Source organism: Ceratotherium simum, chromosome 1, assembly GCF_057802395.1.
Source record: "Ceratotherium simum simum isolate JZ-2026a chromosome 1, ASM5780239v1, whole genome shotgun sequence".
NCBI classification, from domain to species: domain Eukaryota; kingdom Metazoa; phylum Chordata; class Mammalia; order Perissodactyla; family Rhinocerotidae; genus Ceratotherium; species Ceratotherium simum.
In genome coordinates this window covers 27,864,145-27,889,224 of record NC_141900.1, presented here as the reverse complement: position 1 = coordinate 27,889,224, position 25,080 = coordinate 27,864,145, and the positions used below count along the sequence as shown (strand labels likewise).

Sequence of the window (25,080 nt, the reverse complement as noted above, 5' to 3'; positions counted from 1 at the left end):
TATTGTTGGGTCTTGTTTTTTAATCCATCCAGCTACTCAGTGTTTTTGATTGGAGAATTCAACTCATTTACATTCAGAGTGATTTTTGATATATGAGGGCTTAATGGTGCCACTTTATCTCCTATTTTCCAGTTGTTCTATATTTCCAATTTTTCTCTGTCCTTGTATTTCTGACTGCCTTATCAGTTTGGTGGTTTTCTGTGACGGCTTTCTCAGTTTTCTCTTTATTTTTGATGTATGTCTCTGCTCTGATTTTTTGTTTAGAGCTTCCCATGCTGTTTGTATAAAAGATCTCATAGGTGCGATAGTCCATTTTCTAGTAGCCTTTTATGTCCATTAGCCTAAGTGGGTTCCATCCCATTCCTCTTCCCCATGTAAGTGATTGTTGTCACAAATTACTCTGCTTTTTTTAATAAGTTTGTGAATAAAATGAAGTGTTCATAGTTGTTTTTGATACTTTCCTTCCCTTATCTTTTGTGTTATAACTAACTGTTTGCTAACCTGTTCTGATAGAGAGCTGCAATCTTCTGATTTTGTGTATCTGTTTATCTCCTTGCTCAAGGCTTTGTAAACCTTTGCCTTTTTGTTTCAGGTATGAGGGCATCCTGGATCATTTCTTGTAAGGGAGGTCTAGTGGCAATGAACACCCTCTGCTTTTGTTTGTCTGGGAAAATTTTTATTTCTCCATCATATAAGAAGGATAGTTTCACTGCATAGATATTCTTGGGTGAAAGGTTTGGTTTTCAGTATTTTGAATATATCATTCCAATCTCTCCTAGCCTGTGGGGTTTCTGCTGAGAAATCCACTCAAAGCCCAATAGGGGTTCCTTTGTAGGTTATTCTCTGCTGCCTTGCTGGCCTTTATATTTTTTCTTTGTCATTGACTTTTGCCAGTTTTGCTCTTATATGACTTGGAGAAGGTCTTTTTGCATTGATGTAATTAGGAGTTCTATTGTCTTCATGTACTTGTGAGTCTAGTTCCTTCTCCAGGTTTGGGAAGTTCTCAGCTATTATTTCTTTGAAACAGCTCTCTGTTCTTTTCTCCCTCTCTTCTCCCTCTGGAATACCTATAATCCTTATGTTGTATTTCCTAATTGAGTCAGATATTTCTTGAAGAATTTCTTTATTTTTTTTAAGTCTTGGTTCTCTCTCTTCTTCCACCTGAAGCATTTCTATATTTCTGTCCTATAAATTACTAATTCTGTCCTCCATAGTGTCAGCTCTGTTTTTTAAGGATTCTAGATTTATTTTTTATTTTTTTGTGAGGAAGTTTAGCCCTGACCTAACATCCAATGCCAATCCTCCTCTCTTTGCTGAGGAAGATTGGCCCTGCGCTAACATCTGTGCCCATCTTCCTCTACTTTATATGGGACGCTGCCACAGCATGGCTTGACAAGTGGTACATTGGTGGGTGCCCTTGGATCTGAACCTGGGAACCCCAGGCCGCTGAAGCGGAGCACGCGCATTTAACTGCTACACCACCAGACTGCCCTCTAGATTGTTTTTTATCTCATTCGTTGTGTTCTTCATCTCTAGAATTTCTGTTTGATTTGTCTGTTTTGGGTTCAATCTCTTTTATGAAGAATTCCTTCTGCTCATTAATTTCATTCCTGAGTTCATTGAACTATGTTTCTGGGTTTTCTTGTAACTCATTGAGTTTCTTTATGACAACTATTTTGAATTCTCTTTCATTTAGACTGTAAATTTATGTGACTTCAGGATTGGTTTCTGGAGACTTGTCATTTTCCTTCTGCTCTGGAGTGTTAATGTAGTTCTTCATGGTGTTTAATGAAGTGGTCCTTTGCCAGCGCATAGTGGTAGTATCAGGTCACAGATTCCACCTCCACCACTGCAGTGGGGATAGGAGCTGTGTTTCCTGAACCTGTCATGTCTGCTGGAAGTTGTGCCTATAGGGCTCATCTGCATTTGCCCACTGGCTGCAACCGCTTGGCGGGTCACACATGCATGTGCAGGTGCTCTGGTGCCAAACTGCTTTGGCCAGGGACAGGCTGAGGTGGTGCACTAGGTTGGTGGGGGAGGGGTGCTTTCTTTTGCATGCATGTGGGCCCAGTCTGTGCTCACAGGCAATTTTCCTGGGCTGCTGTGCTTGGTGGGGGCACCCACACAGTGGATGAGTCATACCACTTGGTGTGGAGTGTTCCTGTGGGCTGGGCTGCAGCTCGAGAGTGAAAGCGTTCACACGCAGACCTGCTTGCTCCCCCACCTCCTCTTATAGTCATGCACTGGCTGCTGTGTGAGGATGCGTGACCTAGATCGCCACCGCTGGGGAGATGGAGGGGATCCACTCACCTCCTTCTACTGCTTTCCCGGGATCCAGTACCCCCACCTTCAGATGTATAGCTGTGTGGATCTCTCAGACGTCCTATTGTGCTTTGTAGGGAATCCTCTCTTGGTTAATGAATGTCCGTTTGGTTGTAACAGTGGGGAGAGACTAAGGGAACAGCTCAGTCTGCCATGATGCTGACATCCTAATGGAGGACATTTAAACTACTGTTTCTTTAGATAAATTAATGATTTTTTAAACTCTTACTTCTTAGATATGCGTCCCAGAAAGAATACATAAAGTATTTATGTAATAAATATGTTTTTTCCCGAATAATACATATGAAAGAAATCTTCAAAGTAAAATAGGCAAATGAATATCGAAGAAGCTTATTTTAGTAAGTAATCCTATGAGAGAGCAGTCTTGAAAGATTAAAAAAGATTCTCTTTATGATTATGAATTTGAAACAGCTGGAATGAATTAAGTCATGATCAGCATAACTGGGGATCATTTCTGAAAGTGAGGGATATAGAAAGTTAAAAGACTCATTGCTTGGTACTGAGGTCACCTGCTTTGTAACAGACTAAAATAGAAGAGAACAAGTGTTAAGAATTCATTCTGCCTTCCCAAAGCTTTTGTAGCTTTATTTTTAGAGCTCTCCTAACAGCAGTTGGGAGCTTTGTTTCCCTTTATGTGCCTGCTCAGTCAGACTCACTCTTTCTTTTGCAGTCTTTGCCTCCCTTGACAGGTGTGAGGGACTTCCTCAGTGTCACAAGCCAGTCACCTGGCGTCAGCCACGCCTGATGTAGCTTGCTTCTTCAGCCCACTGAGCTCCTAAGAGAGGTAATTTTTCTACTACCTGTTAACGTGTGTTAGTTTTTTCTTAAGCCTAAGGTAATCAGAATGAAAGGGTGTTGTATAGATAGTGGTGCAGGAGTGATAAAAAAATATTTAATAAAGAATGGATTAGATAAACTGCTGTGATGGATTGATTCAGAAGGAAAGGAAGGAAAGGAATATTTCAGGGGCTCCCTTACACAACCTAAGCTGTCATAAATGTCCCAAACGACACCAATATACCATAATTTTTGATAAAAGCAGAGCACATTTTTTTTATTAAAGTTGTGCATGTGTGTGTACGTTTCTGAAGAAATTAGAGGAAATGATTTTAGAGATTAAGCCATAGTATGCTATTTACTCAGCACAAAAGTGTAGGAATTTAGAAGGTATTGTTAAAAGTCAATTTCAAATATTTAAAACCCAGGAAACAATAGTGAGCAGAAGAGATCTTAGATAATGATTTTCTTAGGAACTGTCAGCAATTCATGCTGTTCATTGGAATTAGGAGAGAGAGTGATTTTATAGCATAGATACAAATTTGAATCACTGGGAAGTTTTCACAAATTACCAGTGCTTTGGTCCTACCCTAGAGACTATGATAATTGGTTTGGCATTGGTATTTTAAAAAAATCTTGCCAGATGATTGTATTGTGTAGCCAGGGTTCAGAACCACTGACTTGGAGAACTCAACAGCAATTAGTTCTGCTTTTGCCAATATCTGCATTACCTTGGGTACCACACTTCACTTCTTCATATATCAGTTTCTTGTATTAAGAGCTATTAGAAGAAATAACATCTTTTAAAAACTGGAGAGCTGCGTAAGATGCATTCAGAATTATACACATCCAATTATATTGGGCTTGCATTACTTGCAGAAAATAACATTGTAAAATGTACTAGCATTAATGAAATAAGTCACAAGGTGGGCCAGCCTGGTAGTGTATTGGTTAAGTTTGCGTACTCTGCTTCAGTGACCTGGGGTTTGTGGGTTTGGATGCCAGGTGCAGACCTACACACCACTCATCAAGCCATGCTGTGGTGGCATCCCACATACAAAATTGAGGAAGATTGGCACAGATGTTAGCTCAGGGACAATCTTCCTTAAGCCAAAAGAGGAAGATTGGCAACAGATGTTAGCTCAGGGCCAATCTTCCTCAACAACAATAACAAAAAAAATGTTACAAGGCTTTCATTACCTGATAATCTACACATAATAGTCAATCAAATATTTTTTGAATACCTACTATGTAGAAGACACTGATGGAGAGACTAAGGGATTTGGTATTTTATTTGTTTTCAAGGAATTTATGATCTGGGTAACTAACAGATATAACTTAAGAAGTAATTAACATTCCAAAGCTATGTGTGCTTCTCAACAATGTACAATAGTGCTATAGTAAATGCAGAAAGAGTAACAACTCTGGGCTCCTGTGGTCATGGAGAGTTCATAGAAAGTATGACACCTGTAAAGTTTACCAGATTGTTGGTTTGCAATCCTCCCCATCACAGCTTTTTTTTTTTAAAGCTGCAGTCTCTTTGAAGCTTTGTTGGTAGGTTTAAGGTGCTGAGATCAAATCACTTACTCAGACCTGTCTGGTCTTCCCCCTGTAGATAAAGTTTCCTCATTAAATCACATTGTCTCGAGACCACCCTTGATTAGCTGATTACCCCTTGTGTTTACAACTGCTTGGTACTTTAATATGATGTTTATCTAAAACAGGGTAGCTTTTGAGCTGGCCTTACAGAATAAACAGAATTTAGGTGAAAGTATAATAGGTTGGATTTTCCTGCTTCAGGTTAGCAGGAAGAACATGTTAAACAAGGGTAAAGAGTATATAATCTGATTGGAAAGGAAAGTTATTGCAATAGTGACAGAGTTCATACAATTTATCTTCTGTGTGTTGTATCTAAGTGCATTTTTATTATTATCTTATGTTTACAACTTCTGTCACGTGTCAATTACTTTTATTTAGTAAAAAGTGAGGTTCAAAGAGTTTATATTGTCATACATTGGTAAGTCATCAAGTCGAGATTAAAACACAGTCCAGTAGCCATTCTGATATCAAAATCAGTGCTCTTTCCACTCTGCTGTGCTGCCTTGTACAAAGGGATAATGGGAAGAGACAAAAGGAAGGTAGAAGCAAGAGGCTGGGTTGTGGAATGCCTTGAATTCCAGTCCAAAGAATGGATTTTATCCTGATGGAAGTGGGGAGCCATTGAAGATTTTTCAAGGGGGCATATATTTTAAGTATTTTAGAAAGCTAATCTGGCAGGGATGTATAAGTTATATCCGTTTAATAAAAATGCTTAGTCATTCAAAAACTATTTTTTGAATACATATTATGTTCTACAGAGTATCTAGGCCCTGTGAGTAGAGTTGCATTAATGAGTGCTTTTAATTTAGAACTCTTTTTGTGTAATATGCTGTGCTACACACTTTGGAGATACAGAGAAATAAGACAGAGCATCTGTCCTTTACATATCTTATTGTTGAACTAGACTGTTGCAAAATTGGGTCCTTATTGGTGTTTTGTATACCCGATTGTGACAATGATGGATTCCAGGTGATGAAGGCTACACAGGAATCACCAAGGCTTTTGTAGGGGTCCAGATGGTCTCAACTCAAGGGGATGAGGACTTCTAAGGGAAGGATGGAAAGAAGAAATCATAGAAAAGAAGTGTAGGCAGAATTTATTTACATGGTAAGTATGAGAAAAATAAGGTCAGTCAGAGATAGTGTCAGAAGTATTGGTCTGGGTGACTTTTTTTTTTTATTTTCTATCTACTCACATAAAGCTGCCAACTTGGAGAAGGAATGAACATTTAAAATGTTTCTCTACTATCTTCTTTTTATCTGTCTTCTTGAACCTTTATTTTTGTTTCAGACAAACTTCTTAAAAATAGTTCTGTCACCATAAGTTAACATGTAGCATGCTGTGACATCTTAGTGTTCCAAATATTATTAATTTTTACTGGAAGTATGGGAATAAGTTCATCTCATGGCATACAACATTCTCTTTATGAAACGTTTGATATGCAGGACTATGAAAGATACCACTGTTGGCCTGTTTCTTTATAGCTGTAAATAGAATTCACATTTTGAGAGGTTATGATAAGAGGGGTTGTATAAAGCAAGAGAAAAATAAATTATATATTAAATCATATAATGTTATTCTTTTTTGTGGTCTAATGATCCACTAAATTGGACCAACATTTTTTTTTTTTTTTTGTGAGGAAGATTGGCCCTGAGCTAACATCTGTTGCCAATCTTCCTCAGTAAAAAGAGGAAGCCCTGGGCTAACATCCGTGCCTCTCCTCCTCTACTTTATATGTGGGACGTCTGCCACAGCATGGCTTGATAAGCGGTGTGTAGGTCTGTGCTCGGGATCCGAATCTGTGAACCCTGGGCTGCAGAAGTGGAGTGTGTGAACTTGACCACTATGCCGCCAGGCTGGCTCCCTGCAACATGTTTTTTCAACTGTCTTTCTTGATGGCTGACACTCTTTGAAGAGAAACTATCTACCATTAAGTGTCAGTATTACGTCCAGAGCAGAGTAAAACTGACCTCATCAACCCTCTTCCTGGGCTTTCTTGGTACCATGCTCTCACCCAATCTGTGTGTCCTGGAGCTCTGATTGAGCAGAGGAGAGGGCTATGAAGTTGTTTCCAAGGAATCCTCAAAACCCTATGGGCACCAAACGTTACCTATAGTGTAGACATATAAACTGTCTTATTCATAATTGCTGTTTTTCAACTGTATGTCAATGCTGTTATTAATAAATTATATTTGGATATGTGCAGTTCATTTATTTTTTGTAAAGGACTCCTCATTCAAAAATTTTAGCAGGCCTTGCTCTTATTAGTCATTTTTGTGGCCAATGTGCAGATAACCAAGAAAAATTCAATTAATAAGTGTATTAAAACACTTAAAAGCAATAATCTTCCAGTATTTGGGGGATACAGAAAAGGTACATTTTAGAGAGGATAGAAATAGTATGAGACATTTTGTGCACGCATATTTACTTATCTAGTGATATGAAAAACTAACTCAAGTAAAGGTACTCAAATATAGATGTCAAATCCATTTCCCATTGCCTCTTTGAATTTCAAATATATTTTCGTAACTCTCACAATCTGTGGTAACACTACTTAGGGTGGTAGGCAGATCCCTCATAAAACACTTGAGCAAGAGTTGTAGACAACTGTCAGGCAGCTGTTAAGTTAAGCCGTGCTGGAGTTCTCTGTGCCAATCACATTTTTCACTTGTACAGAAGACTTTGACTATTATAATATGTTTTAGAGGGGTAGTAAATAGAATATTTGATTGTTGTAATTACTTTGAAATTACTTAAAGTGTTAATTCATTACAATTATTGAATATCTCTTTTTTTTATTAATTACCTGGATAAATTTGAAAAGAAAATGAAAGGCCTAAAAATAAAGTAGTGAGACAAAAAAAGCTTCTAAGATTAAAATAGATAAGGATATACAGAATAAAAAAAAGATCAGTGCAATGAACACCAAAGCTATGATTTCTAAGCCTGGGCTTCTTCAAAAAGAGAAAAAAATCTTTTAAAGACTTTATTTTTTAGAGCAATGTGAGGTTCACAGCAAAATTGGGAGAAAGATAATCTCTAGTACAGAGATTTCCCATATACCCCCTGTCCCCACATATGCATAGCCTCCCCCATTATCAGCATCCTTTTCCTTTTATATATAGCATAGGCATCCAAACTATAAACCCAAAGGTCGAGAGAGTTGGAGGATGTGACGCTTTTTGAAGTAGGTTGGAGAATGTCTTCTGACAAACACTATTCAAACTATAACCCTCACACTTGAACACTTGAAAAGTGTTTTAATTGTACAGACCTGATAATTTGCACTGTATAATACATAAGTACCTTCGAAGCCATGGTCCTTGGCATCCCCTTGTGAATTCTGCAGACAACATCGCTACTGGCCACTCAGCCACAGTATGATTTCCTGAACTTTCTCCTTCATTTTCCTACTGACCAGCTGCTACAGTTTTATCTAATTTTTTTGCAAGGGATGTTACAATGCTTTTACTTAGAAATAAAGTAATTTTCTTACTTTAGAAATGTGATTGTTCATAGAAATTTAACTTACTTGTATATCTTAATTCAGATATTGATTTTAAATCATAATTTTATGTCTTTTTAGACCATTCTGCTAAATTTTAATGTGCTTAATAAATACTTTTAAAAAGAAAATGTATGAATGATCTATTATTTTCCTGTTACGATTATTTTAATTAGACATACATCTTCACTTTTATTTGAGAGCACTTGTTGTCTTTCCATATTGACCATATTTTATGGTCAGAATCCCCAAGAACAGTGATATAAAATGACTAACCATATAATTTTAAATATGGTAAAGAGAATATCAATATTTTTTGCTAACACTCCAATTTTACCTCAACAAAATTTATTATAATACCAATAGAATTTTGTTTAGCTAGTTTTGAAACACTCTAGCTCAATGAGAGTAATTCTCAAGCTCAGCTAAGTCAGGAACGGAAAGTATCTTGGATGTTTTGGATTCTTCTATTTAAATCTCCACTCACTGCCCCAAGTAAATATAGATTCAGGACTTGAGTGACAGCAACAAATGCTGAAACCTAATCCTAAATTCTCAGTGCTCTGATGGGTCATATTTGGCAAATCACTGCTCTCTCTGGACTTCACTGATCCAGCATATATCTTGTCTGTTGACTGTAGAGGGAAACTACGTGAGACGTAGGACACAGTCTCATGGTTTCTTTTCTGCAGTGTAAAATTAGTAGCATTGACTGAAGGTGTGAAATGATGAGTTAGTTTTAAAAGTGATCTAATGGTGCCAAATGTAGAATTAAGGAGTTTGGCTTTAAGTAAATATTCTGTAATGCATATAAAAGCAAGTATGCAAGAAATATAAATAAATGTATTCTCCTATAATTGAACTTTATTTTAATTTTGAGCCCTCATTAAGAATGATAGTTGAAAACTTAAGTTAGTTACTTGCAACTAACCTCGATCAGTTTAAGAATTCTTCACTAACTCATTTGAACCAGGGGTGGCAATTAAGATCTGAGGAGGGCCTAAGTAGTCTCTAGGCTTTGGAAAGGAAAGGTTCATCTAGCATCCTTTGAAGTGAAGCTAATCTGTTCTGACCTTTATCCCTACTGCAGATCCTTAGATATGTCTGCACATGTCGCTCTGTGTCCTCCTTGTAACCATAAGGTTTCTTCAGGTCACTGGCCTCTATCAGCTGCTTCCATGTCTCTCTTTTGGCCAGAGTTTCAAGAACTTATTTAGAACTCCCATCCAAGAATTTGACTCTTCGGTCTGTGCTCTTTGGTGTCCTCCTTTGGCTACTGACTCAATGTAGGGATTGGGGGTGGAGGACAGAGAAAGAGAGAAGATAGTGAATTCTCAGTTAAGAGCACTAGATTTTATCCCTTCACACCTAGGAAAACTATTACATTATTAGTATGTTAGTAATTATTAATACATTATTAATATATTTTCTCATATAGCTTTAATATATCTGGCAAAGGAGTGTGGCTAGATATGGATGATATTGGAAGCTCAGTCTTAAAAAGTCTATAAATTTTAGAAAAATGCTTTTTTTCCCAGATAGGAGTTTTAAAAAACTTTCTTCTTGAAGATAATGGCATAATAACCCACTGTCAGCCTTGGAAAAGAATCTAGGAGGACACTGAGATTGCCTCCCCAGCATTCGTTCCAGTTTTTCCCCATTGTGTAGCATCCATGTAGTTTAGGTGGGTCCTGATTCCATGCTAATCAATACAATCCTATCCCTCTTGGTAGTGGTGAGAATGACACCCAAGGTGGTTTAGAATGATGTCTAGGACTATTTTTCAATAAGTAGGGAAGACAATATTTCTCTTCTGTATTTTGTGGGATACGATTTTGAGTAGTAATTTAGATCTTGGTTTTATCATAGTTAGATTTTCTTCATTATTTGGATGTGGAAAGTAGCAGGACTGCTGCCCGGAAAGCCAAGCTTCAGAATAATAGTGAACTTCACATAAAAGGGTGTAGATGATGAATAGAAATGAAGGGCAGCATTACAAATGAGAAATAGTTATTTGGAAGTAAAGAAGTAGCGAGTCCAAGGAATCCACAGGGCAGAAATATATTGTGTAGCCACTAAGTGGTGAATCAACCATGAGAAATGCTAAAATTAATAGTAAAGAAACGTTATCTGATTTAAGACCATCCAAATATTCATCTTTATCTTTAATATTCATCTTTATCTTTTAAAGACCCAGATTATGGGACCTATATGGTTATATTTGGAACTCTGCTTTGCTTGAAAATTTACACAAAACTTGAAAGTTAAAAAGAAAACGCTTGGAGAATAAAGGACCAATATGGCAGTTGAGAAGGTAATATCAACTCAGAAAAAGTAGTTATTAAAATTTGAGGTTGGGTTAAGGAGTTAAAGGCACAGTATTTTCATTTTGAATTTTACATAGAAAATTTTAACTAATAATTACCAAAGTAATAAAATATATTAGAAATTCCAAATAATTCTGTGATTTTGTAAAGAGGAAATGATAAAGAATGCTACGTTCTTTAGTTTGCATAGCATTTTTATATTCATTATCTCACTTAAGTCTATCAAACAAATGTCAGGAATATGTCTTATGCCCATTTTATTTTTTTACATATATTGATGGAGACTCAGAGTAGTTAAATGAGTTGTCTGCTTGACTCTAATTACCATGCTCTTTCTGCTACAAAATATTTCTATAGGCTGAGAAAATGTGCACTTAGTACTAGACATTGACCAAAATCTGAAGTGTTGTATTAAGTACAGGTAGATGTGCATGCTATTATACCTTCCTTTAGACTATTAATTGTATTCAAACTATTAATTGTAACCAACTGGTCATAGCAATGAACAACATAATATTCAGTTTGGTTCCTCAAACATTTTTAGAATAAATATTTTTGTCTTGCATACTTATATTTTGTGCTTAGAGGTTTTTTTTTTAATATAACTGTATTACATTGCATTACTACTAATACAATATTAAGTGGAAAAGTCTAAAATCTGAAAAGCAGAATGCCATGCATGAGTCCTGGCAAGTACAGTATGCTTTTACATCCATGGCAGCAAAGCACGTGGTATAAGGGAACGGATCCTGGAATCAGATTGCTTGACATTGCCCCTGTCGCTTACTTGGTGTACAATGCCAGACAAGTATCTTTTAAATTCTCTATGGCTCAGTTTACTCCATCAGATCATACACTCTATCAGAGTTGTGGTTTTTTTGTTTGATATTGTGTTCCTAATGTGTAGAATGCTGCTCTACATGTAATAGGCATTCAATAAACATTTTTTGAATGTATCTGCAAAGGGAATGGCTATGTTATCTACCTAGAGGGTGCTTTGAAAGTAGACCATTTACCATAATTCCTGGCAAATCAAAAATGCTAGTTGTTATCACTTATTATCATTATTGTAAGTTGCATTATTGTGGCTGAGGGTGAAAGAGGTTTAAAAGGTGAGAAACAGTAGACTGTTCCAAGTAAGAGAGCTGGTGTTTTAGAGAAGGGCTCTCCATTCTGGTCAAGTTTGTTAGTATCTGAAGGTTGGTTCTGTTCAGTCACACACAGTGAAGAGAGCAATGGCTTTTTATACTTCCTCACTAATAAAAGTTTGAAGTGGCCTTGAACCTCTTTGCTTCTTCTCCTGTTCTACTTATTCTTTTTCTTTTTTTTTTTTTTTCTCCTTTCACAGAAAATCAGGCTTTGGCAACCTTTTACTTCTGTTGGTTGGGTTTATCCTGAATTTGAGGCTAGTAATTTAAACGATTTGTGTTATGGCTCAGTTTGTCTCCTGTTTTATTTCTCTTCTTCTTCATGCTTTTGTATACAATAACTTTAGCTAATTAAATGTAATTTTTATACCCCGAATTTAAAACTTATTTGAAAGGTCACAGGTTTAGTACAATATTATAAGGGCTTAGAAACTTTATAAGATACTCAATGTTCATAGTAGCCTGAAATGTTTGTTATATTTTGAGAAATATTTTTTAAATAGAAAGGATTCTTGGAAAACAAACACAAACAAACAAATAAACCAACCAACAAACAAAACCAAACAAGCCCCAAGAAACTCCCCCAAATAAACCTTATACGTGTTTCTCCTTTGAGAACGATCTCTTTTTCTGTGTTCTATGTGCAAGATATACTGCTTTCAAAAATGTCTGTGAAGCAAACTAGCTGGCAAGTGATCTTGATTATTGATAACCTGACGTACTCTCTTTCTTATCTATCATCTATCTATCTATCTATCCATCCATCATGTTAGATTTCAGTGTGGATAATTTAGTTTTATTTTTTCCTTCCTTTCTTCCTTTTCTTCCTTCCTCCCTCCTTCCCTCCCTTCCTTCCAATTTTGTCCTCCCTCCTTCTCTCTTTCTCTCTTTCCTTATCCCTCTCTTTCTTTCTGTCATTTTCTTATAAGCTATTTAAGATTTATAAAGAGGAGTGAAGGTATTATGATAAAATCACTGAATTCTGATTTAAAATTCAGGCAGATGTGTCTAGAAACGTGTCCTTCTAGAGCCCTCCTTGACTTCTCTCACCCTCCACTTTCACCCCAGAATTAATCAAACCCTCCTCTGGGTACCATTCCACTTAGTAGTACTTGTCTCTATTGATGTACTTAATATACTTTATTTATTTTAATTTATTTAATTAATTTTTTCTTCTCTATTATCTGAGATTAAGAATTGAATCTTTTTATCTCTATTCCTTGCACTGTATACTTGGTACATACCAAAGGTTCAATAAATGTTTATTTTTTACCCTTGACCTTTGGCAGTTTTTTTCACTTCTTCTCACTCTAAGTTTCCATTGCTCCTCAATTCTGATTTCAATGAAGTGTTGTTTCTGTTATTTTCCCCTTGGTGTTACAATAGGGGTCTATAAGACATCTGTCTATAAATAAGAAATTGTATATAAATCATGTATATACATATATGTATATATATGTCAGTAACTCAAATGTCTAATTATTTTACAAGTTTATTGGATGATTTTACATTTTAGAATATCAAAAATATTTCCTTACAATTATTTTTCTTAATCTTCTTTGTATCATTAAGACACAAATGAAAGCTTTAGAATAAATACAATGCAGTATTTTGTAGCTGTGCCCAAGAGAGCTCAGTCACTAGCAAATATTATTATAGTGAATGGATTTTACATGTTGGAAAAATTTTTTTCAAGTCTTGGTTTCTATTACATTAAAATAATTTAAGAATGTACAGAATGTAACTCTTTTTTGTTGGCTTATTACATTGAAATAAAATACCTAAGGGATTACATTTTATTTTTAATCTTTCCAATTTAAGTGTGTATCTTATTGGCTCCTCTTTTTATTTGTCTGTATGTTGTTAATGTAGATACAGTGCTATTATTTGAGCAATTGCATAGTTTGAACACATCTGTGTAGCCTTCAGCATGGATTATACATTCTTTATATTCACGACCATACATAATATTGTTCTTTGTGTAAGAATTCAACATTTCCTTATTGCCAGATGACCTTCATTTCCATTACTTTGTTAAAATAGTACTTATCTTTAAATAGGTAGAAATTTTACATGCAGATGTTGTTTTAAGGTAATTAAGGTATTATCACCCCCCTTTTTTTGTAGTCTGCCATGTTATTATATTTGAATATTTCAGGATTGAGCTGGAAAGCTGATTATTTATAACTTTATATTTATAAAAATCATGGGAATTGTTGATACTGCAATCAAATTGATATCACCGCTAAAATTTAACTAGGAAAGGGGGAACATTATCTTTCAAGGTGAGGGCTAATAAATTTATTTCTTGCTGTTTGCTGTTTCCTAATGACTTATAGAGGCACCTGAAGATTTAAATCCAAGGGCAAATATTTATAATTAAAATTTTTGCATTGACATGGGACGGGACCCAATAATTTTCTTCTTTTTTTCCTGAGGCAGTGTTCATATTTTTTTTAATCTAATTTCTCAATCATAGTAAATTCATTCATTCTAAGCTGATAGTGGTACAACATGTCACCCTTCACAGGGATATTTTAAAATAAAAGAACATTTAGGAAAGGGAAAAAAGTCTATATAAAACAAGGAATGACTAATTATAAGTGGGAAGAAAGTCAATTTTTTTAGCCCTCTATAAATCTCACCATATAAGTCTACCAACTTTACCTTTGCAAACAATTCCAGCTTTCTGTTTGGTTTTAATCTGTGCATAGAAACAAAACAAAATTTAAAAAATCTATTGTGTGAAAACATTTAAGGTATTTAAAGGCCAAATATAATATTTTTATACTGTATCCTATCTTGGCTTGCCATAATATCGATTCCCCTTTATGACATGGTTAATTAAAATATCCCTGTATTTTGAATTTAGGCAGGTTAATCTGGATAATCTGAGGCTTCAGAATTAGATGAGTGGGCAGAAAGTCAGGTGAGTCAGAGGGAGAGGTGGAGATTGTACTGCATAATTTGCCAGTCCTATACTGTTAGAAATTACGAGGAATTTCCTCCCAACACATAAAGCATGGAGAGTACATAACCTATTTCCATCTAATTATATACTTGTGTGGTGAATGCGTTGTCAGATTGTAAAACCGTCTTTGAATTAGCTTTTTTTTCACCTTGGTACTCTGTGCTGTCTGAGATTTTGTATGGTCATATGAACTGTGAGTGATGCTCAATATTGACAAGTACAGTGCAAACAGCAGATGGTAAGATACTGATGGAGACATTTGTTAATGGGCCAGTTGTCTTGCTTAGAAGTACAGCTTTTTAGCAGAGTTTTTGGCTTTTGTTTCTGCTTTTCTGCACTATGTACCCTGGAAGGAGGAAGGAATCCAAAGGTCTTTTTAGGCTTCTTCATGGGAAAAACAAGGTGAATGTCAGGATAACATCAACCTTAAATGAAACCACCCTTAGTAAATGGAGTTACTACGTCATGAAAAAGAACATTTCTTTCAAAATAATATAATTTCTATAATAAATATTTAAAAAATGTATTTCACTTTTATAGCCTTGTTAATCCCTTCATAATTAACATTTTCTACATTGGATACATAGTTTTGTACATATTTTTGTGTGAGTGGGGGAGGTGCTGTCCCATAACGTACTGCAAAACACCTTAAGGAAAAAAAGATGACTTACAAGTCGTTTGTTTAGGGGAGATGGGGTTGGACATCCTAAGATCGCTGGAACTGTACACATTCACAGTAATTGCTCAATAAATCCCTTTTCTAGAAATAGTGTTTTGCATCCCTGCTATTCATTTCTTTGCTAATTGGCTACTTCTTGTTGATGATGATTCCGTGAAGACCTGCTTTAAGGAATCCCTAAAGAATCTACCAAGCTTTAACTCTTTCAACTCCAGGCTTGCACAATTACCTGAGAGCAGGGAGAATACTCAGCTTTCTCAGCAGGCTTTTCTTTTACTGCAAGAAAATACAAAGGTTAACCCACAGATAAGGGTTAGTGACCCTACTTTCTATTAGAGGCGGATGAAGACCTACGAGAGGAGTTGCTCTCTCCAGTCTTATTCCTACAGATACTTTCACTGACTTTGAGTAAATTAAAGTGTTCTGATTGTCATTCAAATGAGCCACACCCACACTGCTCTTTAAACCTTTGCAGATTTCTGGAATGCTATTTCGTCTTCATTTTGCTTGTTCTATCCTAACTCCTGGAGAGTCTAAGAAAGTCCTGCCAACTCTGATTGTCTTCTCCCCCGAGATCCTGTTGCATGTACATATTTTTAAACTTAAATAGCAACACAAAATAGCATGTGAGATATATCTAATTTATCTGCTTACTTATTTTTACATATACTAGTTTATATAATTCTCCCAACAACCTAATAAATTAGATATTGCTACCTGCATTTTAAAGATGGGGAAACCAAGGCTGAGAGTTTCTATGGTCACACATCAAGTAAGAATGAGGCATCAAACTCATGTTTCAGCTAAGTGGGCCAGCTTCATGGTTAGAAGGTTATGGGGCAGGGAGACTAGGAGGTCATTCTGGTAGAGATGATACTTTATGCTATTGTGCACCTAAAGGTGGATTTATTAAAAGAATATATATTTAATAATGGAGATGAAATACAGAACCCAAGAAATCCTTAAGAAATCAGAGCCTATTAATATGTAAATTAAAATTGAAATTCAGTTGTTTGTAAATACCCTTAATGTGAGCATTCAAAGCTTGTTAATCTCTATTGTGCATTAAAATGTTTGGGGGTAGAAATGACAGCCAAAATGATAATTGTTTGTAAAAGAAAATAGTCTAGGGATTTAAAAATAATCTCCCATTTTTATTGTCTGATTTACCTTAAAATTATTTTTCCAATTGTACAGTTTTCTTCTCTCTTTTGGAATATCAATCTTGAGGTGAGATCCTGAACATACTGCCTGTGGGGTAAATTTATGTATTCTCATCTTGTCTGCAAAAGGTGAATACTCTACAGGGCCTCACACTAATTGCAAGCAGGGTTTTTTTCTATTTTTTTTTTTCCTGAGCAGAAGATGTCACTGTGGAGAAGCAAGTGAGCCTCAAGTTTGGTGATCTTTGATTTCCCTGAATTTCACTTGACTGTTCTCTGCCTCCTAGACTGCATCCTGCTGCTGTTCTCTCATGTACCCTAGACTTTTTCATGAATTGTATGTGAAATGGAAAATACTCTGAAAAATGACCAACCAACCTGCATTTATTTTCACAGTTTTGTGAATTTTGCTCTCAGAACAGAGTCCTGGTGGTTGGAACATCTGGAATTTATTTTCTGATCTGTCTGTTCTCTAGCTAGTCACACCTCCATTTAGCCACTAGTAAAGTAAGCCACACAAAACAAAATTATGGCCTCCTCCTTTGATTGTCAAGTATAATGAAATTAGTGGAATATTTGCTAATTTGTAGAGTGAAAGTGAATTTATAAGTAGAAAGTCAGTACTTCTTCCCTGTTTTCATATAAAAAGAAGACAACCCTGCCAGTGGAAAGTCAGATCTAGAGATGGAGAGTTTCGCTCAGATTTAAATTTGAACTGAGGAACCTTCTCTGTGAACCCGAACAATTTATGCTATTCTAATATATTTTAATTTCCTTTGCTACTTCTCATTTGCATCTAGCTAAGAAAATAATAAAACTATTAGTACCATGTTTCCAGATATTTTTAAGAGGAAAATTTCTGAAATACTGTGGGAAAGCCAGTCTTTTAGTTATTTCTCCTGGTCATCTGAGTGCCTCAGAGAATTAAGGGTTTATTTAGGATCGTGAAGCCTGATATTTTCATGGTAGCTTTCATTGTTGGATCATCATATCAATATATTATAACTTCATAAATAACATTTGCCACCCGTGGCACTTCCAAGCATGATAAAACATTTGTGAATTTGAAGAAACATTAAATTTGGCAGTGCAAAACAAGCTAACAATATTGCTAAAAATGTATATTTTTGACTCACATCTGATCTTCACTGATCCCGTATTTATCTTCAGTTTCACATAGAGAATAATACTCAAGAAAATGCCTTTTTTAAGGTGCAGAGAGATTGTAACAGCGGCAAAGAATGCTTTCAGTTTTGAAGAGTAGGAACGCTACACTTATTTCCAAGAGCTATTTCACAAATATTTCTATCTTCATTAGTATTTTTTTTTTTAAAGATTTTATTTATTTATTTTTTTTCCCCCAAAGCCCCAGTAGATAGTTGTATGTCATAGCTGCACATCCCTCCAGTTGCTGTATGTGGGACGCAGCCTCAGCATGGCCAGAGAAGCAGTGCCTCGGTGTGCGCCCGGGATCGGAACCCGGGCCGCCAGCAGTGGAGCACGTGCACCTAACCGCTAAGCCACGGGGCCGGCCTTCTATCTTCATTAGTATTATTTCTTAAGATAGTTTATGAAAAAAAAAAGTGAGCCTGGAGAAGGGTTAACATATGGATTACTTCACTAGCTGTCATAGTAAGGGCATTTAATGATTTATAAAGGACATATGGCCATTGGAAATGATGTATTTTTTTCAAAGAAATATCTTAAGTGTAATAATTAATAAACTGTCATAACTATTCTTTAACCACATGATATATAGTATCTTTCTATACCACCACTTTATACTATATACATTAAGTGTGTGTGTGTATGTGTGTGTGTGTTTATGTATGTGTAGAGGGTGCTGATCTGATTGCCTTAGATAGATATCATAATTTTTAATTGATTGTTAAAAGCCCAATTATCATAGTATATTTTTACAATGAAACAACAATGGACTTGGTATTTTTGCATAGAGAGTCTTTAAATGGGTGTGGAAGTATATTTTATTTCACTCTTCACACCTGCATTGTGTATTTCTGCTAAGTGCTGGTTTTTAATGGACGCTCCCTTGGCTTCAGAAGGTTATGACTATTATATTAAAATGTTATTTGAAACAAGAGCTAATTTCTTCCCTGAATCTCATGCCCAAACGTATCTCTAATGTATTGTATATTTTGTACTTTCTAATGATGTGTAATTGCATTTGGTATAAAAGTTTCCACAGGAGAATGCAGCAGAAAATAAGAACTGGGAATCTGGTTGATTAAAGGAGGGATATTCAATACTATAGTGTTTTGGTTTTTTTTTCTTGCTGAATGTGCTTACTGCAGTGGTTATTGCCATTTGAACAGGCAGAAGCTGCTGCTTACTTAATGGTAGCTGGTGGTCGCTAGGGGACTTGGCAAAAGATTCCAAGAATACATAGTAATTCCATGAACCAAAAATATTTTGAAATTACTTGAAAAAATTCTAACTCAATTATTTCTAGACGTGTTTACAACTCTAAACCTAAATATTAATGCCAGGATGTCATTAATGTTATCTAATAAAAAACAAACAAATAAAATGTCAGAAAGTATACCCGGTATAGGTGGTATCTTGTTATAGTGATCCAAGAGTATTTGTAAGTGAATTCTTTGGAAAACAAACAATATGTTTTGTCATAAAAACAACAGGTTCCCAGGTCAGTTTGTAAAACTCATTTAACCTACGTGTACCAGATAGAAAATTAAAATAGAACTATTTCAACTATATTTGACCACCAGGCTTTCATGCTCATTTATTCATCATGAGCAATAATGGGAGACATTTGTAGGCACTAAGGGTGGAGGATGGAAGTGTGGGAGCAGAAGAAATATGTATAAAAAAATCCCTTTCCCTAAAGATCTAATAATCCCTTCCATTATAAGTTACAGTTCATTCCAATTTGAGATTCTGAACTTTCTCTCTTGTTCCGGCAATGGGAGTGAAGACTCTCCAGCCTCTGTGGGCAGCCAGTAGCGGGGGTGGAAAGGGAAGGATGAGCAAAGCACAGCTGAGCAAAATGTGATCTTGCTCTTCAGGGAGCTTGCAATCCAGAGGGAGGGCGGACAATTCTTAGATTCATTGTCTTGTGAAATAGTGGAGTTTCGTAGAAGATGCTGGAAAAAAGAGGAAGGAGCTATCATTAATGCAGATAGAGGAGAGAGATTTGCATCAGGCCCAGTATTTCAGGAAAGGCTAAAGGGTGCATGGGCATTTCAATACATTAATTTGATTTATGCTCCATCTACATGCATTAATTGATTCTTACATTGTGCCCCATTTCCCTTGTGTCTTGCATCAACATTCAGGTAACAACAGTTCCATCTTTGCTATTTTCAGCAGTGAAATTTACTTTCTGTTGATTTCTGCCCTAACTTCTACACATTTCAAATTACATGAAAAATATCTCTTTCTCAACCAGCTAGTTATTTTCATCGTTTATGTACAAGACAAACAAATAAGCTTTACATTTCTTTTATCTTTAGCATTTTAATGCAGTGTTCACTTCATATTGTAAAACATAAATTCTTTCTAGGACAAAAGTATTTTTTCCTTTTTTCTCATTTTAGTATCAGTGATCTCTCTCTCTTTTTTTTTAATTTCAAAATGTTTTACAACTAATTGTATCAGTCTGCGGGGGCTACTATAACAAAATACCATGGACTGGGTAGCTTAAATAACGGATATTTATTTTTCACAGTTGTAGAGGCTGGGAAGTCTAAGATCAAGGTAGGGACCGATTTGGTTCCTGGTGAGAACCCTCCTCCCGGTTTGCAGACAGCCACTTTTTGTCAGCCACTGTGTCCTTGTATGGCAGAGAGAGAACATCTCTCTCTTCCTCTTCTTATAAAGCCACTAGTTCCATCATGAGGGCCCCACCCTCATGACCTCATCTAACCCTCTTTATCTCTCTAAGGTCCTATCTTCAAACATAGTCACATTAGGGATTATGGCTTCATCATATTAATTTTGGGGAGCACACAATTCAGTCTATAGCATTGAAATAAAAAAACCTACAGAACTTCTTCAATTGCTGCATTAATTCTCTGGTGTTTTAGTCAAATGAAACTTGGTAAATGAGAGATTTAAGTATATAGTACAAGTGAAAAGGAGCTAGTTTTTCTGTATATTTCACCATTGCATATTTTCAGCACTCACTTGGCTGTGTATGGTGGATATACACTTCATATAGACTTGCAAATTTTTCCAGAAGCTGCCTTTGCTTGTTTAGTTTTAAAAAAATCATTTGGCTTTTCAAATGTGTAAAACTTTGGTCATCTACATGCCTTTGTGTAAAGAGGTATTTTATAAATATTTACTAATGGCAACATTGAAAATTTTAATTTGTGTAAAAAGAACTTTGAAGAAAATAGGAATCTAGCATGTGCATATTAGTAAATAAGTATTAATATCAAATAAACTTAATTCAAAATAGGAGAATTTAGGTAAAGGGATGGAAGTTCCTATGACATGGGTACAGGGAGAGTAGAGCTCAGATGATAAACAAAAGAGGACATAAATACTGTGCTTGTTCCTCCTCTGAAAGCCTCAGCTCATTAAGTGTTTCTTTGAACTTTTCATACATATCTGCTACTAATTTATTTTGTGTGTATGAAGACCAAACATACTGTCCATTTTTAACAGAATTCCTGAGCACATTCTCTCTGTCCCTTATTTCAAATATCATCATTCTTCTGTGATGCCCTTCCCCTTGTAACTATTAAAAATCCTCTTCCTTCCTTCTCAGTCTGCATATTTGCTGCTCTATTTCTCTTTAGTGCTGTCTCTTCCAAACAAGGGCTGAGTATGAATAATTAATTGGCAAGTAGTCTTTAGTGCAGAGTGGCGATGTTACAGCTGGCAATCTTGCCTACAAGCATCGTTGGGATGAAAAAGTGTAGCCTCAGGGCCAATTTTTCTCTTTTGGAATAGATCAGTGGCCCAAAAATCTCAGTAAAACAAGCTGAAGCACAAGTTCTATAAACTTGTCTGGTGGAGAAAAAATACCCAACATGAATTATCATCTATTTTCTGAGCAAGGCTGTATTTTAAAGGACAAATGTGTAAATATCCCTAGTGGTTAATTTTACAACTCGTACTGACTTCTAGGTTACTAAATAAAAATATCAGTATGAGTCCTTCTACTACTGTGGAACTGATGGTTTAGAAGAAATCACAGTGCCATTTCGATAGAAACAATTGAATGATTGAATCCCAAACCTTAGACAGTGAGAGACTTAAGTTATCTGCAAATCTCTTGCTACCATTATGTGTTTTCCTGCAGAAGTGTCTCTAAATATTTTTACCCTTTTGTTTTTAGAACAGACATAGTAAATATTTATGAATACCAGTCATATAGTAGATTTTATACTCTTTCTGTATGTCTAAACATGTCACTTGATTAGTCTTAAATACCAATAATTCATCTAATCTTTGCAGAAGCACCATTTTAGGCCATGTAACATTTACGGTATCACAAAGCATATTATGGAGGAGGTGGTCTCATTACACTTACTTAGACAACTAATAACAAATAGAAGGTCATTTTCTGATTTAAGGGGTCACTTTCCTTTCTTTTCTGGAGGGCCGCCCTCCCGCCCACTGCCCCTCCCCTAACAGTTCGCTGAATAGCCTCTGTGAATGGGCCAGCACGCCTCTCTTTAGGCCTCAGCCACTCTTGGTGCAACACTTGAAAAGAGCACGTGCGGGTCAGAAGTGAATGGGATAGCCCAGGATCACTGCTGGGAAACATGTTCATGCAAGTTACAAACTAATCCGGGAATGACTTCAGACAAAGAAAACAAAAGAACACTTTAGGTTCTAACTCACCCACTTGACAGAGGAGATTTCCAGCATGAGAAGCCATGGTAAGGACTAGTTGCTTCGGTTTTCCTTTCACTTTAATTCTAAGGAATTTTAGAGGTGAAGGACAAAACTCTGGCCATCAGAAAATCAGGAAATTCCCTTAAATTTAAAAGAATTGCTATATGTAGTTATTCATCATATATGTCTGCTTTTTCACTAGAACTCTGTGCATATATAACCCAGCTTCAATTTGAGTTTTATGTCTGTTACTTTGGGGTTCAAACTCAGTTATTTTTTTTTTTATTGAGGATGCATTCTTCAAGTTAGGAAGCTTTATTTTTCTCCTGGAAATACGGTTTTTAAAATAGTCTCATTTGTGATATGGGCAAAATAAGTCCTTTACGAAAAACTGTTTCTGTTGATATTTTTGTATTTATTTACATACTTATAAGAATATAAAACAATATAATAGAATATAAAAATAATGCAAAATTAAAGACAGGAAAAGGGTAAATGTAAGTAAGAGGCTAGGGTAATTTGAATGCAAATGTATAAACCACAGGATATTACGTAGTTTTTAAAAATTGGCCTGCAAATTTTATTTATGAGTTTCCTAGAGGCCAAAGTAAGAGGGGAAAAAATCTCTTATATAATTTCTATATGGAAGTAGTGCACTAATTCCACAGGGGAGCTTAAGTATTGTTCCTAGTACTTAGATCTGAAAGAAATTCTTCCCATTGGTTTTCAATACATGAGTTATTGAAAGATTGATAACTGTAAGACTGCATTTTGTAAACTTCTTTCCATTATAGATCAGTGTATAATAGTGAAGTCAAACTTAGGAAAAGTAATTTTACAGGATTCTAAGATAATGTGGTCCAAGAACATCGCTTTGATCCACAAATAAAATCTAGACTCCAGAGGAACGTCTTTTAAACTGTCTTCCATAAATATTGTTTCTTGTCATCAGGCTAACGATAAAGGCAGAATATATTCTCTACAGGACCCTGGAGTCTAGATAGTCTTTGTTGCTTATTAAGGACATATTTATATACATTAACAGTAAAAGAGCAGTTGGTAGGTTAGGAAGTTTTGTGAAAATTCAATTTATATGATTAAAATACTTATTAAATGGATACCCTTCCCTCCCACCTGCCACCTATCTCTACAAAAAAATGTGTTCCAAGAGAGTATCTAGAGTTACAGCAAGCTTTTCTTGGTATAATAGTTCTGGATCACCCCACCACATGAAAAATTGAATAGTTAATTCTCTAAACTTGTTCTCGAAACAACCAATGATTATGGGATATTTTTCTCTACGCCTGAACTTTGATATAAAGGAAGAATTGACACAAGGTTGATATTAGGAATTATCTGAAAGCACAAGCTGGTGTTGTTGTAGACTTATTTGACTCTTTTATACCTTTGTAATCAGTGATAAAACTAATTTTTCTATTTAAATTTTATCATCTTTGGAGGTGAGAAAATTTGAGAGTTGAAATGAACCATACTTTAATGCCAAATAGAAACTTTTTGCTCCTTGATTAATGTCATGGGAGACAATTGGAGAACAGAATGTGAATGTAATCGATGTTGACAATTTAAAAGTAATACTAATAGTGGAGAAGAGCTGGGTTATGAGGTGAGGGTAAGTGATGAAGGGATGTGGCAAGGTACTAATTGTTTTCACTTTTCATACTTTGGGAGTAAGAAATATTGCCTAAATCCTATGAATAGTCTAGTAGATTATTAAGATATTGTTTGTTAAGGTGAAAATAATGGAAAAGTTAAAAGTAAAATTATAACTAGGAACAGTTGGGAGAAGGGAGAGAGAAAGATGGATGGCTATATGGGGGAAAATAGTAGAGTAGTACATGTGAGTTAACTTCCATATATTTCACAGAAGGAGGGAGTAGGTACTCCCTAAAGCTGAAGAATCAAGAAATGGAGACAACAACAGATTATTTCAAGTGTGAATATGGGTAAAACAAGAAATGTAAAGAGAAACTGAAAAAATTGATTATATCTCCGTGGAATAGAACTGGGTATGAAATGAGAGGAAACTTTTCTTTTCATTTTATAACTTTCCATACCATGTATTACTTTTATATTTTTAAACAGGTAATGAGTAAATCAGTGGATATATTAAGTTTGAAATTTTAGAAATTTTCCGAGTAGTCAATACTATTTGAATGTTTCCGAGAACAGTACAAATCCTTATACACACACACACACACACACACACACAACGCACACACACACGTTTTCCTAAATGCTATTTTCAGAGTTCAGATATATGTAAATAAATTAGATAAGCATGATTATTTTTGTAAGTGCATATAATTGTTATAAGGATAATCATCAAAGAGTATGTTTGTATTTGTTAAAGTGCTTTACAAATTTTAAATGGTTAAAAATGTTAGGTGCTTATATTATTTGTCAAGGTTGTTTTTGAAATGTTTTTCTCGGGAGAAGTGTCATTCAAGAAGATTAAGTGTCCTGGCTAGGATCTCACAGGCTGTGCATGACAGGGAATCCCAATTCTTCTGACTCTGAACCCTGAACTCCCAAGTAAAAAGATCAAGTTGAAGTTTAATATATTTAGATTACATACGCTTGGAAAAGGGTCTGTTTTGTTTTGTTGTTAATGGCAACCACATGTCTTAATGATTTTCTTCAATCTTACATGATTGACATGACCTCCTAGTAGTTATGGTTTTAGTATTTAATGGTATGTGGTAGGAAGGCCAATCCTGT

The 25,080-nt window shown here is 35.5% G+C and overlaps 1 protein-coding gene across 5 annotated transcripts in view; it reads left to right on the top strand.

The window, feature by feature from the left end:
- The window catches only part of CACNA2D1 (calcium voltage-gated channel auxiliary subunit alpha2delta 1), a 504,823-nt gene that overhangs the window by 36,585 nt on the left and 443,158 nt on the right, over positions 1-25,080 (top strand). Inside the window, exon 2 of one of the 5 annotated variants that reach the window (XM_087445298.1) lies at positions 3,014-3,127. The exons of 3 other annotated variants lie outside the window; for them this stretch is intronic. The gene's annotated coding sequence lies outside the window, so the exon portion shown is untranslated. Of the gene's footprint in view, positions 1-3,013; positions 3,128-22,169; positions 22,386-25,080 lie in introns of those variants that run through there. One more of the 5 variants, XM_087445241.1, reaches the window with a different exon arrangement.